Source organism: Anas platyrhynchos, chromosome 11 (assembly GCF_047663525.1).
Source record: "Anas platyrhynchos isolate ZD024472 breed Pekin duck chromosome 11, IASCAAS_PekinDuck_T2T, whole genome shotgun sequence".
In the NCBI taxonomy this organism is placed as follows: Eukaryota; Metazoa; Chordata; class Aves; order Anseriformes; family Anatidae; genus Anas; species Anas platyrhynchos.
Genome location: NC_092597.1, coordinates 8064924 through 8080759, shown reverse-complemented (window position 1 = coordinate 8080759; position 15836 = coordinate 8064924). Strand labels below are relative to the sequence as shown.

The 15836-nt window shown below is 37.7% G+C and overlaps 1 long non-coding RNA gene across 4 annotated transcripts in view; it reads left to right on the top strand.

Moving 5' to 3' along the window:
• The window catches only part of LOC119718005 (uncharacterized), a 71510-nt gene that overhangs the window by 48369 nt on the left and 7305 nt on the right, over nucleotides 1-15836 (top strand). Inside the window, exon 4 of one of the 4 annotated variants that reach the window (XR_011812157.1) lies at nucleotides 10299-10445. The exons of the other annotated variants lie outside the window; for them this stretch is intronic. This is a non-coding gene — a long non-coding RNA (uncharacterized lncRNA). Of the gene's footprint in view, nucleotides 1-10298; nucleotides 10446-15836 lie in introns of those variants that run through there. 4 annotated transcript variants of the gene reach the window in all.

The window sequence follows — 15836 nt, the reverse complement described above, 5'->3', positions numbered from 1 at the left end:
GTAAGGCTTGTCTTATGTTTTGAGTAATTTATGAAGGTATATCTAATATCCTGTGGTGACAGATGCATGGTCATGCTTATTCATGACCTCATTTGCTCTCTCAAATTCAGTGTAATTCTAGGTGTTATGACATAAATTTCTAAAAATCTCTTAATCAGGCTTTATTTTATAATAACTTGAATTTATATTTTTTGGCAACTTGAAATGCTTTACAGTTTTAGTAAAAACAGCAGCAACAAGAACAAACAGAACTGCCTACAGATGCACCAATGAATTACATCCATTGAATTTGAGTTTCATTTCCCACCATTTCATATACTAGTATCCAGAGAGCCTTTAAATTAAATAGCAGATGGCAGCTACAGGCCCTGGGAGAATCACTGCAATTTTGCATAAATACAGTCCTAAAGCATCTGGAAAGTTTTCAGACTTTATGAGACTTAGTTCTAAAAGAAAATCTAATTATTTATATTTCACTCTTTAATGATGACAAGTTGGTATAAATTGTAAAAGGAACATTGTTTTTCCTTGACAAGACGTATTGTAGTTACACTACGGAGGGTAATACTTTGTTGTGTCATGTCTATTCTCACACCATAGAGTTACAGTTTCTCAGTGGAATTTTCCACATATCCACAGTGCTGATGAACAGTTATACATTTCTTGTGTAAACTACGGCCATAATATTTAATGGATTATTAGAGAAGAAGTGATTTTTTTTAAATACCAGGTTTCTTTTTTGAATTGGCTATTCATTGGGGATTGTAATTGGGGACTAAGCAGTCTTGATAGTGAACGCTCCTCCTGAGATGGGAAAGGATCCACAACGTCTGGGAGTCTGTCCTACTGAAGTGACACTGAGTCCTAGTGAATATGGCTGATTTGATTGTGGGTTGCTGGAAGCAGGTTTTCTGTAGGGCAAATCACCAGTGTTGATCTGCCAGCCATTCTCTTCTGTGCAGGCAACTGTGCAGCTAGAGAACCTTTATATTCCTGTTCTTCCTGCTGCTGTGGTTGGGAGGGAAGACAGCTTTGGACAGTCCTGTGCAAATCTGCTTGTCATGGCTTTGTATCAGATAAAGCATTTTTGTATTTTAAACCAGTGTACCCATCAAACAAAAAACTTAGAAAGTGTTTTGTTTTCCCAGTGCAAAAGAACCCTATTTATAGCAACAGTTGAAAACATTTAATATACTTTCCAATTACTTAGTCATCTCTCAGTTATCTGAGGTAATAGAGGTGTAGAATGGGAGAGAAATTCAGTGTAGTACAAATTATATATAAATTAAGGTTATAAGAATATATTAGTAAGGTCAGATTTGAAACACTTGTAAGGAGTTTCTGTGGAGAGTACGTGTGGGCAGCACAAACAGGAGAAAGCAGAACAGAGCCTGATGCAAATGGCTTCCCTAGTGTGCTGAGCAGAGAGAGGTAGTGCAAAGGAAAGGCTGGCTTCATCCACTGTGCTAATAATCATCCATGTACACATGAGAATGGGCTGTAGTTCCAACTATAGCATCAGGCGGGCAGAGGTAGTCACAAATTGTATGTACTACTGAAACGCTAAACCTAGCATAGAAGAGGATTAACGCAAACTAAAAAGTGAATAGAGCTTCCTAATCATAAAGCTATTGCTGCAGCTGCCACAGAAGCAAAATCTCTATTTCAGTTGTGTGTCATTATGTCTGCTCCACTGCAGTTCTGACTATAACGTGTGCCAAAGGCATGCTTCTGTCTTTTAAGTGGATTATAGGAAAGGTTAGAGAGCTCAGAACTGCACACAGTTGTTTTTTCTGTCGCTTAGGAACAAACACTACATATTCCCCATGTCAGTCTCATATGTAGTTTCTTCTTCAAGTACTCAAAAAAGTACATTTAAAGCTCACTGTAATATATTGAAGAAGTCCAGAGATGCAAGAAAGAGCCATCTATTTTCATCATCAGGGGAGTTTGTTGCTGTCAGGAAGGCTAAATGTGCTAAAGGCCACATATTGTCTTCATACACAATGTCTTCACACTGGAATCCAGGGATAATGTAAATGAGATGAGACAGTGGTTTCGCTTAAGAAAAAAAAAAAAGGTCCAGTACTGAATGTGCAATTAAAAAAAATGTTTAAATAAACAAGTGGCTTAACCGTGCTGGGAATCACTGACATATATTGATAATTATCCCCTTCAGGTATATACCCTTTGTAATAACTAGTCTTGTGTGTTTGCTGACAGATTTCATTGTCTCTTCCTATTCAGTTTAATGCACTACATCATCTTGAAAACACTCAAATGTAAACATCTGTGCTTCCTCAGTTGGAAAGGTATCTGGTCAAATTACAGACTATATGCTTCTTCCTTGCACTACACTTTTCTGAAGAGTCGTTTTCTGAAGAGTTTTATATGCACGGGTATATACCATTTTCTGAATAATAAATAAGAAAGGGAAATAACTATTCCCAGTAAGTCAAAGTGTATTTTTAATGTACTTATTTACTATTTACTCTAAGGATAATACTCCTCACAGCTACGTCTTACCAACAGTGCATTTTGTATCATTGTGTTGGTGATTTACAGAGCATGGCAGTGATCTTTGTCTGTATCAAATCATTACCAATTAGTGATGAACCTGTGTTAGGTATCTGTGCATCATGTCTACCTACCAGAAATGTTATTTGTGATTAAGGTCCAGTATTAAAATTTGTATGATGCATATCTGTCTGTGACTGGGAGAGCAATGTGTACGACCCCAGGCAACAAGCAGGTTTTGGCATGCTCATCTGTAAGTAATTGGGTAGCCCGGCTGCCCTGTGTATCCAAGCAGAGAGCACAACTCTGCTCTTACTGAGATCAAGGAGCAAGAAATAATAAGCTGAATGGCTTACATTTTAAGTCTCTGCAGTAAAAACAAATGGCAACCATTCTGAGCAGAAGTAACTAAGTATTTAAAGGGAATTAAAATCATTATTGTGTGATTGTGTCTGTCTCTCTCTTCAAACCAATTTGTGGATGTATTGCTTCAGAGGATAGAACTGTACAACCTACCCAGCCTCCCTCTTTCTCCCTCTTTCTCCCTCTTTCTCCCTCTTTCTCCCTCGTTAAACACTAAGTGAAATACTGACTTCATTGCCACTGGTGCAGGTCTAGGTTAATTCAGACTAGGTGTCTTCAGGTTTTTTTTGGTTTTACTAATGTGAATCTGGCTGAAAGGAAGAGTTAGTTAGAAATGCAATTGTGATACTTCTACCCTGCAAGGCTGCATAGCTATTCATTTTTAATATTTCTCAGATAACAAGTGAATTAGAATAGTAAATGTTCCTGATGAATAGTAATTATTCCTTAATTATTCATTTAATGTATAATTTACATTTGTATATTGTTAATTAAAATGCAGTATGCTACAATTAGGGTATATTCAGCTGGTAATGGCAGCTAATGCACAGAAGGAAATGCAAATTTAAGGCTCAGTCTGTGTCTAAATGTTATCAGGAATCTTTGAGGGTATCCTTTCCATCCAGCTACCCTGGATGTACTTTGCACCCTGTATGCACTCAGTAACTTGTTAGGAGTTGACTTTTTCTTCTATATATTAAAATAATCATGTTATTTCTTTACATGTCAAGGGATTTATAGTTGTGATACATGAAGGAGATCAATATCAGGCCCTTCATTTGCAGTCAGCAGCATTTTGCTTTCTAACAATGCCTGAGAGCCTGAAGAAAGGGTATTTTTATTTTTTTATTCAGTTTTTTGAAGCAATCTATTTTTGTACAGTTCAAGCATTTCTATTAAATCCTGTGTGTGTGTTAGTCTGCAAGCCTGGAGAAAAAGCCAGGTGGGTAGGCAAATAGTTTAGAAGCTTTCCTGGTCAGGAATTCAAATACATCCAGACTGTGTGGCAGCTTTATTAGAAAGCAAGAAAACTGTTTTGTGACGTGGGTTTATTGTCATTCATCCAATGAATTTGAGTGTCTTTTTGAAGAGCATTACTATGTCATTAAACTCAAAGAAGCAGCCGTTTATTTTATTTCTCACAGAAGAAAGAAAGGAAAAGAAAAAGAAGGAAGCTGGTGGAAAGAACAAGATTGTGTTTTCTGTATATAATGTGTGGACTTTTCATCATCTCAGAATCCATAACTCTAATTCTTGAGAGTATTGTTTTTTTCTTTATTCTATTTGGGAGAGAGATTTTCTTTTGTGAAAGATAACCCTCATCCAATGCCACTGGGGTCTCTCTCTCATTAGGATTAATATGAAGACTTAATCTGAGCACAAGCAAAAGAACCTCCTTTGCATTACAGTTACTTGCATTTATTCTGTGGCTGATGGAACACTGATTATTTCTATAAAGGGTGTATTTTGGTATCTAGCAGAAAATCAAGGTCATTTGCAATATAGCGAGCGTTAGAGTTAGTAAGTGTATTTTATCAAGTTATCAAGTATCTTAAAAGGTTATTTACTTCTCACAGTAGGTTGATTTTAGAATGAGTGTGCTGAATCACCTCTCTATGGGGCTTTCAGGCAATTAGAGATCAGCTCAGCTCTGACTGAAATCGATAGGAAGTACAGATTGTAGGCATGGTGAGAGCTGGGGGATTTGTGTTGTAAATATGAAAATTGTTTGTTCTGTAGTTATAATAGTGGTGTAACTGGATATCAGGACTGTGCTTGTATGCATACTCAGTACATGTAAGTCATTAATTCATTATCTAGGGGATGCAGGATCTTCTTGGCTCAGCTTCTGCATAGAGAAGATAATGGAGTAGTTTGCATCTGGGTGATGGACGGAACTCCCAGGCACCTTCAGGGTGAAGTATTTGGTAGCTTCAGGACCTTTCCAAGAGGAAATTTTGGACAGTTCTTAATATTTTTCTAGGCAGCTCCTGCTGCACCTAATCCAATTTGTGTGCTTATACTACCACCCTCAATGTCATGTCCCAAGGATTCCCAGAAAGTACCTGCTGCAGGAGTGGTCAAACCGAATATAAGCAAGACATTTGTAAGTGACCTGTAGAAACTGTTTCTGCAGATGCAGAAATTGTCAGGTAGTACAGGCTTTTCTACATAGTGAACATATTTAAGCATAAGGTATAGCAATGTTGATGTTTTGTATATAGTTAGGATAATAGCAATGCATTGGGTATGCCCCGGAGTGATCATGCAAGATACTGGGCAAGCTGGATTGTCAGATTTGAGCAGAACAGCGGTTTCGGTAGTCTCTTACAATCCAGGGGAAGGTGCCACTGCAAGGACCCTGACAACAAAAACTCCCATTGCCTTCCAGACAGAAATTGGTCCATCCTGGTGCAGAGGTTCGATACCCTATATGAGCGTTAACCAGTACCTAGATCCCAATGAACTAAGTTTTTGTTCATAATGAACACTGTTCATGGGTGTCTGTGCAGCAATAAGCACCACTGAAAATTAGTGTCTATGGTTAAATAAAATGGTAAGAATGTTCTCCTTTCTTTCCTTCACTTTATTCACAACTTGTTCCTAAAGCCTCTTCTGCAGTGCTTGTCACCACTTCTGTCTCTCCCAGATACTTGCCACCCATCAGATCTGTCAACTCAGCTGCCTAAATGTCTGACCTGCTTCAGTTAAAACAGGTGGCTGAAAAAGACCAGAGGGAGCTTTAGCAATGCATCAGCTTTTTCATGGTAGTGATACAATACTGTTTGCTGGATTAATAATTATTGTGAGCATACTCTTACTCATATGCATTTTTATTGCCTATCTCTTTTTGGTAGTAATTGAAGAAAATTTATATTTTGTCTCAGTAAACAAGCAAGTCTCTTCGTTTGCCAGTCTGACTTTGCTAGTCATTTTCCTTTGTGACTGTTCATTCCAAAAATGATTTAGCTTGAAGTAGTTACCGAAATAGCTTGAAAAAAAAATAAACTAAAACTTGATTTCATTTATAGCTTCTGTCATTTTTATGATGCAATCTTAATAAATATCTCATTGCTCGTTGCTTTCTTGGACAATAAATAAGGCTGTGAGAGATGATGATGGTAATGATGGGAATCATAGCCATTTCTGCAGTGAAAGACTTCTGCTTCTACTTTTTTCATTGGCTTGGGCATGGCAGCACTTAATGCATCATAATGTGACAGTTTCTTTTAAAGTGTTATCACCAGTGTAGCATTAAAGTGTATTTTTTAGCACTACAAGATCTTATACAAGACACACTGACCCTCATTTCCCCCCCCCCCTTTTTTTTTTTTTAACTAAAATGATATTTCCCACTGAGCTGTAAAACCTGCTTCCAGCTTTCACCTAAAAACTTTTGCTTATGTTATTCATGGCTTAAATAGTAGTAATTATTCAAGTGTAAAACAAGAATGCATCCTCTGTGATAGTTTAATATGTTTTGCTGCTGTGCAGTACCACCTGTTGATTTATAATGGATAATTATAACCTATTTATATAACCACATTTAACTACATATATCCGTGTTTATATATCCCTTACAACCCTGTTCTGCATTGATTGAAATGGAACATAAATTGCAGGTATGTACTTTATGATGATGCACTGAGATTAATAACAGAGAATACAAATACATTTTGGTGACGGGGAGCCTTTTACAGCAAACACCTATATATATATGTTTGGAAGCGTATTTCACTCAGTGAAACTCCCTAGAAGGAGTAAATGATACCAGCTTTTGATTTAGAAGGAGTATAGGATCTCAGGAGCTACGTATGTGAATATACTCCTGGAACCTCCGACCAGGAGATGGGAAAGCTTCACCTTTATTTTCCATAGTTTCTTTTCAACTAGGGCTAAAAAAGTTAGTTTTGAAAATCTGTAGTAGTGGTGAATGAGGAGAGTTTTCAGTCTCTGTGTATAACTTCTGCCAAGTAAACTAGTGCTTTGGCCATCCACTGCAATGTGGGGAGAGCACTGGGGCAAGGTCCAGGACAACTTCTAGCTAATTCCAAGTGGTGGCTGTAGCTAGTGCGGGAAACTCCAGTTTGTTGGATCTCTGTCTCGTTATCCTCTATCTAAAGTGGCATATTTATTAGCTGCCAGGAGTGTTTGAATGCTAATTTGTGTTCTGTATGTTCTGAATATTTATTATTTTGTGCATATAAAAGGTCATTGCTATTTTCAGTGGAAGTATAGGAGCTGTGTATCTCTATATACATATGTGAGTTGGCATATACACTGTAGCTCACTTAGTTATGGTCAATATATTCAGTTGATTATTGAAGTATTTATATGTATTTTCAAGGAGTATCTCATTAGCAAAATTGTGAGTTAAAGATTTCATCCTCTTTGCTCCCCTGCTGTCTGTCCCCTCTGCCCCTCTTCTGAAAAAAAAAACAACATCTGCATTTGTGGCCAGAAAGCTGAATAGAGAAATACATGCTTCTGTGTGCTTCTCCAAAGGAAAAGGCATCTGCTTTTTACTAATTTATAGGAGATAAGAGTGTGCAGTTTTTCCACCACATATTATGAGAGCTTTTTCTAAAGACAATTGTTTTCTTCAACTCAAACCTGATCTGAAAATGTGAGTATGAAATTACGTGTGTTACACAGATTAACAGTATTTGCACACTTACTAGAGCAAGACCTTTATGGAGGTCAGAGACTAAACTTGTTATTTCAAGTAACTGTATCTTAATCCTTCCCCCTGTCCTGCACCTCCATACCCAAGAGGCCTGGTTCTTTCCCAGGGAAAGGTGCTGTGGAGGATGGCTTGAGTGCTCCAGCTCTTCTTTCCACAGTCACTAGGGGGTGACAGACAAGAGTGAAATCCCCATTTTCCAGGCCTCAGGCCGGACCTGTGTAGCTGCACTGTGTGTATAGGGTTTGCTTGCGATGCATGAGTGACTTTCACAGTAGAGAAACATTGTGGAAATGCTTCTTCAATTTTTTATATTATACTGGATGATATGCAAGGCACAACATGGCTACAGAAAGGACAAATTCAAAGTCCTTATTGAGGACTTTTTAATAAGGAAAATCTTTTCCTGCTTGAGAACAATCGAGGGGAACAATCATGGGAGTGGGTTGCCCAGAGAGGTTGTGCTGTCTGCATCCTTAGAAATTTCCAACACCAGGCTGGGTAGGATCCTGGGCAACCTGGTCTGACTTTGTTTGACCCTGCTTTAAGCAGGAGATGGGGTGACACTCCTCCAGAAATCCCTTCCCACCTGAATTACCCTATGATCCTGCAAAGAAACCTTAGCTTGCTCCAGTCATCCCAATGGAAGCCTAGAGTCTGAAAGTTCCTTCCCATAACCATTTTTGAAGTTTTATGTCACTTTTACAAATGTAACAACTCCGTTGCATCCCAGATTGTGCTTTGTGCTGACTATGAGATGTCATTTCATTCAAGTGGAGGCACTTCAGTGATGGTTCCATAATGTAAGATAGGAAATGAAGAAAAACATCGTTTCTGATTAAGGCTACAGAGAGAATTTAGGTAGACAGAATGTAATTACACAGATTGGAATTTGTCCAGTGCTCCGGGTCTAACAGCTTTATAATGAAATAAAAATCTTTTGTTTACAAATATTTTATTATTGTGAGAGCATCCTGCACTCAGTTCCAATCAATTTCAGTATTACCCAAAAGAAACAAATGGCAGCTTGGTGCTGTGAGTAGGAATTACATTGTAGAGAACATTCTTACATTGATTTGTTCTGGAATTTTTAACTTCTGATGTATGAGATCTAATTTATCGAGTTTCGTTTTTAGTTATTTATTTATTTTGGGGTGTTGTTGTTTTTCTATATTCATCCCTACGGTAGGTGAAGCCTTACTCTGCTGATTGAAAGCAGTTGGTTCATTGCAAGGCAGACAGGTCTGATTTACTGTTATTTTTTTCTCATAAGGTTTTCTATTGTTTGGGTGCTGTTTGTTGTCTGGCTTCATCTACAGTCTGTCTACATGAGCAGGGTAAAAGGGGTGCAGAGAGACACATCTGTAAAAGAATTACCCTCGGTGACTACACTATTAAATACCGCATTCTGTTCTTATTTACACTGCACTGACATAAAGCAAAATAATTTGATCGAAATGGGAAGTATCAAATGCTTGTGTTTTAATATTATCTGGTCCACTTTCTACAACACCTGTTCCCTATATAATGTGCATTCCTTAGCAAATATGTGGTGAATTTACAGACAGCATAATTTATTTCAACTTACAGGTGCAACTTTAACTAGTTAGAGGGAGTTTCTCTGTGAGCTGGTCATCGTGAATAAGGCTTGAATGTAGCTGCAGAGCCATTCAAATATCCTTTTAAATAACTTATGTTTTTCCACCCCTACACTGGTCTCTGAATTGTTGTCTGCTCCCATATTGGAAAAATAAATAAATAATGAAGCATAGAGAAAATGTGATTTATGCAGTAATATGTTTTATAATTATAAAATACTCCCTTCTATAGAGTGACACCTAGCAACTGTATGGGCACGTGGTCTAGGAGCCCCCGGGTGCTCTCTGCCTTCTGAGATTCTCCCTGAACTTTTCAGGCCATCAAATCTTCTATGCACATGAGCTGGCTCTGCTGAGTGAAGGGTTGAATCAGGTCTCCTCAGATGTCCCTTCCAGCCTAATTTTTTTCCTAGCTTATGTGAAAACAACCATGACAAAGAGAAACTGTGTGAATTTAAACATCTCTGGCATCGCTTGCTTTTGACTTTACATTCTTAAGTGAGTAGACCTGGGGTGTATCTTCAGCAAGTACCATGGGAGCTATAGACAGGGGTGGTCTCCATGGTCCCATGGAACTGTCTTTGTAATTCTCTGCAGGGTTGGCAAGAGCATTAGAAATCTTTACCTTAGTCCAAAAAGTTTGTTAAAGTTTGATTATTTTATTTATTTATTTATTTATTTTTACATTTGAAGACTATTTTTATGAAAATGTTGTTGGCAGTAAGTTAGCAACAGTGTGTCTGCTTTACAGCTGTTGTTTGTAATGGGTGTCATCAGGGTGTAAATATTCTGCTGTGAAATATTTCTTAACGGGCTACTTTTGTGTCCTGGTTTAAAACTGAGCCTACCTTTCCACATGGCAGCACTGTAGTGGTGCTCTCTAGAAATAAATCTGTAATGAAATCTGTTCTGTGATAAGTGGAAAAACAAAGTTCGAGGAGTAAAACCCAATGGTAAATTTTTCACTTTCATTTTTTAACAATTCTCAGGCAAAGAGAGAACACGTAGCTTTCTTTTTATTCATATAGCTTGCCAGTATATTATATGAACAAACTCCCAAGTAGTTCTCTCACCCATTGGCATTCTCTTCAGAGAGGCTGGTAGTTAGCTAACTAGGATTTCCTTCTGTTTCTTAGAGGGAAATATCTGCTCAAGCGATGTGGACACTTAATGCTGTGGACAGAAATGCTGCATTTCTCTAGTTATGATATATTTGACTACTCAAGAGTTTGGTAAGCAAGCCTTCTGCAGCTGTTGTGTGAGGAAGAATTAACCTCAGGCAAGTCGGTCATCATTTCTTGGCTCAAGCAGAAATCATGTATGGTGTGTCACATTTAGTCTCGAAAGTGTTCTTGAAAACTTTTGTCTTGATAGAAAACTTGAAACCCCCCAGCTTGAGGTTAATAATACTAATGAATATTTTATTATGTGTTTTAATAGTATCAAGTACTGTTTTCATGCACAGTAATAACAACAAGGAAGCTTTGTCAGTAAAACATGGAAGGGATCTAGCTAATGCAAGGGAATGTTTTCCACTGACGTTTGTAAGTTTACTACTTGAACAATGAACCCCCTTCTTTCTTAGTGTGATGGCTTTTTTTTATTATCCCTGCTTTTGCTTGATTGTTTCAGACACAAGGATTTTGTAATTTAAAACATACCATTATTTTTAGTATTTTTCTCTGTCTTTTGACCGTATCTAGTAATATTCTTTCATGTGTAGTATCCAAAAAAGTAAGTTCATTTATGTGCAGCTAGGGTCTTCATAAACTGCTATAGGCAGGAGAAAACAAAGGTGACCCAGTAGCGCACACAGTGATGCCAGCTCTCCAGTGGCAGCTGCTGGCTCATTTCCCGTGCTCCTTTTCTGTGTTTTGATTAGCGAGCCAGTAAATGCAGCAACAGGAAAGCAGTAGGCAAAAAGATAGGCTTCTTATCCATTTCTGCCTGAGGACATATCTTCATGTGATGCCATCTGGCAATAAAAGAAAAAGTCCCATAGATGGGTATAAACCTTCTTGTGGTTCTTCTGTAAATAATTAATCTCCACGAGCTTCAGTCTTGGGATAACTTTCAAGTGAAGGCAGCATTACATTATAGTTAATTAATATCCCTCATGAAAAGCTCTATCTGCAGATGGTGATTTAGTTGATTATAGTTGCTTATTATTGTATGATTTTTCTATTAGTTGAGAAAAGTGTGTAACTGTATTATTTAGTACTATACATTAATGTGTGTGAAGAGAGGCAGAGCTAGACAGACCTGTTGTTGGACAACAGGACAGACCTGTCTTAAAAGAAAATGCAAATCTGTGGGCACACAACTGTGATCTTCCTTCAGTATCTGTTCATGGGACCTCTTTATGTTGTATTTATTACAGTAATTCTGTCAAACACATTGCTGTTTTCATACTTCTTATTTTTCAAATATCTAAAGGCTTTCTATCCAAGCAAATTCGAATTTCTTTTTTGTGGGAGACATTTTGCCATCATTGTAATGTTGGGCATGTTTCATTCTTGAGATCTAATGTAGGAGGAAATCAATTGCTTATGTAGCTGCTACCGAATTGTCACAAAATTGTATCAGGGAATATTAGCCAGAATGAAAGGCGGCACTATTTAGGCTGTAGCATGGTGCAAACCCTGCAGATGAGTTGAGGGAGAACTTACTAAACACATCACTTCTCAATGCCTCAAGTCAGAGAAGCTAAATGCTATTATACAGGAGAAAGCAACATATTTTATCACATAGCCAGACTTAAAATGAGATATAAGAGTAATTACGTATCAACTTTGTAGACAGCTTAAATGTAAATTTGATTTCAGTTTAAATAGAAAAATAAGGTAACATAGCTGCACATTGTCTTACTTTTTTTTCCCCCTCATTTTCCTTGTCAAGGATGCTTTTGTGCTAACATCCTGTTTTCTCTTAGTCTAGAGAGTACAGAGATTCTCTTCAGACCAGAGAAAAGCCTATTACAAATTACCAGTTACTTGCTAAGGGTGAAAATAAGTATTCAGCATTTGCAAAGCTTGACACTGAACAAAAATGTAGTTTTATGTAGTTTTAGTTTTATAGGGAAAGCACTCATTTCGTTCAGTAGTATATATGAAGCCTGATGTAGATTTCTGTAGATCCGCAGAGCCTAGTGTTACAATAGGGTGCCCCTCCCTTGCACGTTTTTTCCTATTCTATCTTTTGCTTATGTTTCCTTCTTCCAGCCCCTTAATGTAGCAATCTCAATGTAGAAGTCTAAATGTAAACGTAGAAACTAATGTAGAAATCTCAATGCAGTACTCCGTAAGACTTCTTCTAAGGAGCATTACCAGGATCAGCAGCCCTGCTTGGAAGACTGACAAAAAGATAGGTAACAATGAAAGGGAAAACAGCACCAAGGCCCTGACATGTGTATAATAGGAAGATGGAAAAGGAAGCATACAGCCAGTAAGACTATGCTTAGTCATTTGTAGGATCTTGACAGTAAATATGGAATTGAGTTACTTTTTTTTTTTTTTCTGCCTACCAAACCAAAATCTGGTCAAACTGTATGCTCTCTCGTTTAAGTTCACCACTGCAACTGCTGCATGAGCAGACATGTTAGGAGCCAACTACTGCCTTCTTGCAAATGGCTCCCAATGGTTTGAACCTCTACACAGGGTAAATTGCATGTCCTTAGAATGAAATTGTTGAGTAAGAAGTTGCCCTTTCTTATACGGAGGAGGATCCAAACTCCATTACACTCAGTGGGAGTCTTCACCATTAACAGTTTTAAGCAAATTTAATCTTAACCCCATAGTGAATTTTATAACCCTACTGAAGCTTAAGTTCTGCCTCATGCCCTCTACTCCTTTTACCAGTCTTATTTCCAATCTTTGAAAAATCTTGCATCTTCAAAGTGAGTCTGTCAGTTGAGAGTCACTCATACATTTTGCTTAAACCGCTTGAAAAAAAAATTAATTAGAATAATATAAGAACTGAATCCCTCCAAAGATTTTTACATGGCTTGCTTTTTTTCATCTGTTATTAAAGATCATACAATTTTCCAGGGAAATACCCTTTTGGAAGACAGAATGAGGTTAGCAGTAAAGGCTTCAGAAGTACAGTGATTTTTAACACTTGCTAAAAAATAAATTCCCAAGAAGGTGCGTGGGGAGGGAGATCTCGAGATAATACTATTTGTTATAATCCTTTCAGTATCCATCATGAGTTTGAAAGAAGGCAATTATTTTGTCTAGAAAGTTGCTGTGATACTGAGAATTTGATAAAATGTTGCCTTTTATGTAAAAATGCACATGCATTTAGCTATAGTCAATATATAAGCTATCAAATGAATTAAATGCATTCTCAGAACTTGTATTTACAGGGCTCTGTGTAGTATTGAATCTTCAGTGAAATGATCTTTTTACTGCATAGCCTTTTTCTGATTTACTTCCTAGGAACAGGCAGAATTGTTAACAGAGTAGTAAAATAGCAATTAGTGCCCAAATAGAATTCACATGTACATACCAAAAGTTTTTCTAAGCTAGAGGTAATGCTGTATGTTTTAAGTATCTTTGTGATACTATTTCACATACATATTCACAGACATTTTCGGGTTAATAACACTGTACTTGCGTGTGCCACAGTGTTCCACCCTTGTTATTTTTCCTTTGTATGCAGTGTGTGGTATTCCACACACTGTATGCAGTATGTATTCCACACAGAAATGGCAGGATTGCATCAGGATTTAGTTCCCAGTCTGTATTTTTACCTTAAGGTGTTTCACAGTACCCCCAAGCTCATAGCCTTTCCTGCTGAAATCAGCTGGTTTCTCCAACTTTAACGGAGTATATTTCTGTTTAGGCATATGTCACATAGTAAATTACAATTTTGATCATAAACTATTATCATAAAGATATAGCTATTTATAATGCAGTAGCATTTGGAAGCCAGGCATTGATCTGTCTCTGCCAAGTACATTGTACTGTACATCTTCTGTGGAAGCAGGGTTCCTCCTGTAAACAGTGTGCCAGGAGTCATAAGAGCATTACGTGAAGTCAGACTCAATTTCTTTCTTTTGTGTAATGGCAGACACTCTCTGTTTTTATAAGTACACATAGTATATTTCAGTAGGATATTCTCATCAGTGATTCAAAGTGTTTTCGCAGATAGAAAGTAGGAGGTTGGATAGCCCAGCAGCTGCCCTTTTAAATATAGATGCCAGTAACTCGCACAGGAAATATGAGGAGCTAATAAATACTGCCAGGAACAATTTGTGGGTTTCTTACCAGACTGTGTTTAACTGCCAGTCATGTTAGGCCATATAATCCTATCACTCACTGTGAAGCTGCAGGAGGAGGAGGAAGAGATACTCCAGGTCAGAGGATGAATCACTCATTTATGAAGAGCCTGTCTGTGCTCACTGCAGGAGGACTGTAAGGCAGACAGAACATATTCTTTACCCACCAACACAGGTGTAACAGTAATTCTTTACAAGCTGATTAGCATGTGTTCCTTTTGCTCCCCAGGTGTTTCCTCAAGGGGGGACATCTCTTGATACTGACTTGTTGCCCCTGTACAGTCAGAGGTATGTCAGCTTGCCTTTTACATTAGGCAAGCTTTTCCGTAAAACACAAAAATAAATGAGTTCTAGGTACAGTCATACAAGCAATAATTGAAACAAACGTTGCCAAAAAAAAAAAAAAAAAAAAAAAAAAGAGAGATTCTAATAGTTTCAGAGTTTTTTTCCCAACAATATTGTGCTCTTTGTCATGGGGCAATGCTGTCATCCTTATCATCTGCCCAATTCTAACACTTAGCAGCTTGTGCTCATTTGGGTGGTTTGCTGAACATTTGTACAGATACCATTTTTCAGGAGGTTGTATATGGGTTTCCAAGAATGCTTCCTAATTTCTAGATATCTACTGTACTCCTTCATTACCTTTGTCTCCCTCTCTCTCCTACTAACATGAACTCTCGGAAACCTATTGAGATCTAGAAGTTCCATCATGTGTTTGACCCATAGTTGGACCTCAATTTTGTAAGGCTTGTGGTCTTCACAATATTCTGAACTTGTAATAGAAACCATGTATAACTCACATGGATATAGTACTTAAAAGATTCCAGACATCATACAGGGCAGTGGCTCTGCTGTCTCTCTAATATCAGGCAATCCTCACCATAGTCAGTTCATGCTTTTCATTTCTGAAGATTTCTAAGTTGCTTTTCATGTCCCCTGAGAAGTCATTTGTCTTTTCCAAAGAGCACCCCTTCATTTACTTCTTACCCCATTCTTCAGAGCAAAGTACACCCATTCTCATCTGACCATTGTTTGAAAATCTTAAAACTTTTATGCTTTAAAAAATAACAACAAAATGAACAAAAATGAGAAAGATTTGATTCGGTTAGTATATAGTAATATATGGTTTAACCCGGATGGCAGCTAAACACCACACAGCCGTTTGCTCACCCTCTCCCCTCCCTCTCTGGGACGGGGAAGAGAAATGGAAAGTGAAGCCCGTGAGTTGAGATAAAGACAGTTTAATAAGACAGGAAAATAATAATAACAATAATAATAACAACAATAATAATAATAGTACAATGACGATAATAGTACTACTAATAGTAATGTGTACAAAGAAGTGATGCACAATGCAATTGCTCACCACCCGCTGACCAATGCCCAGCCTAACCCC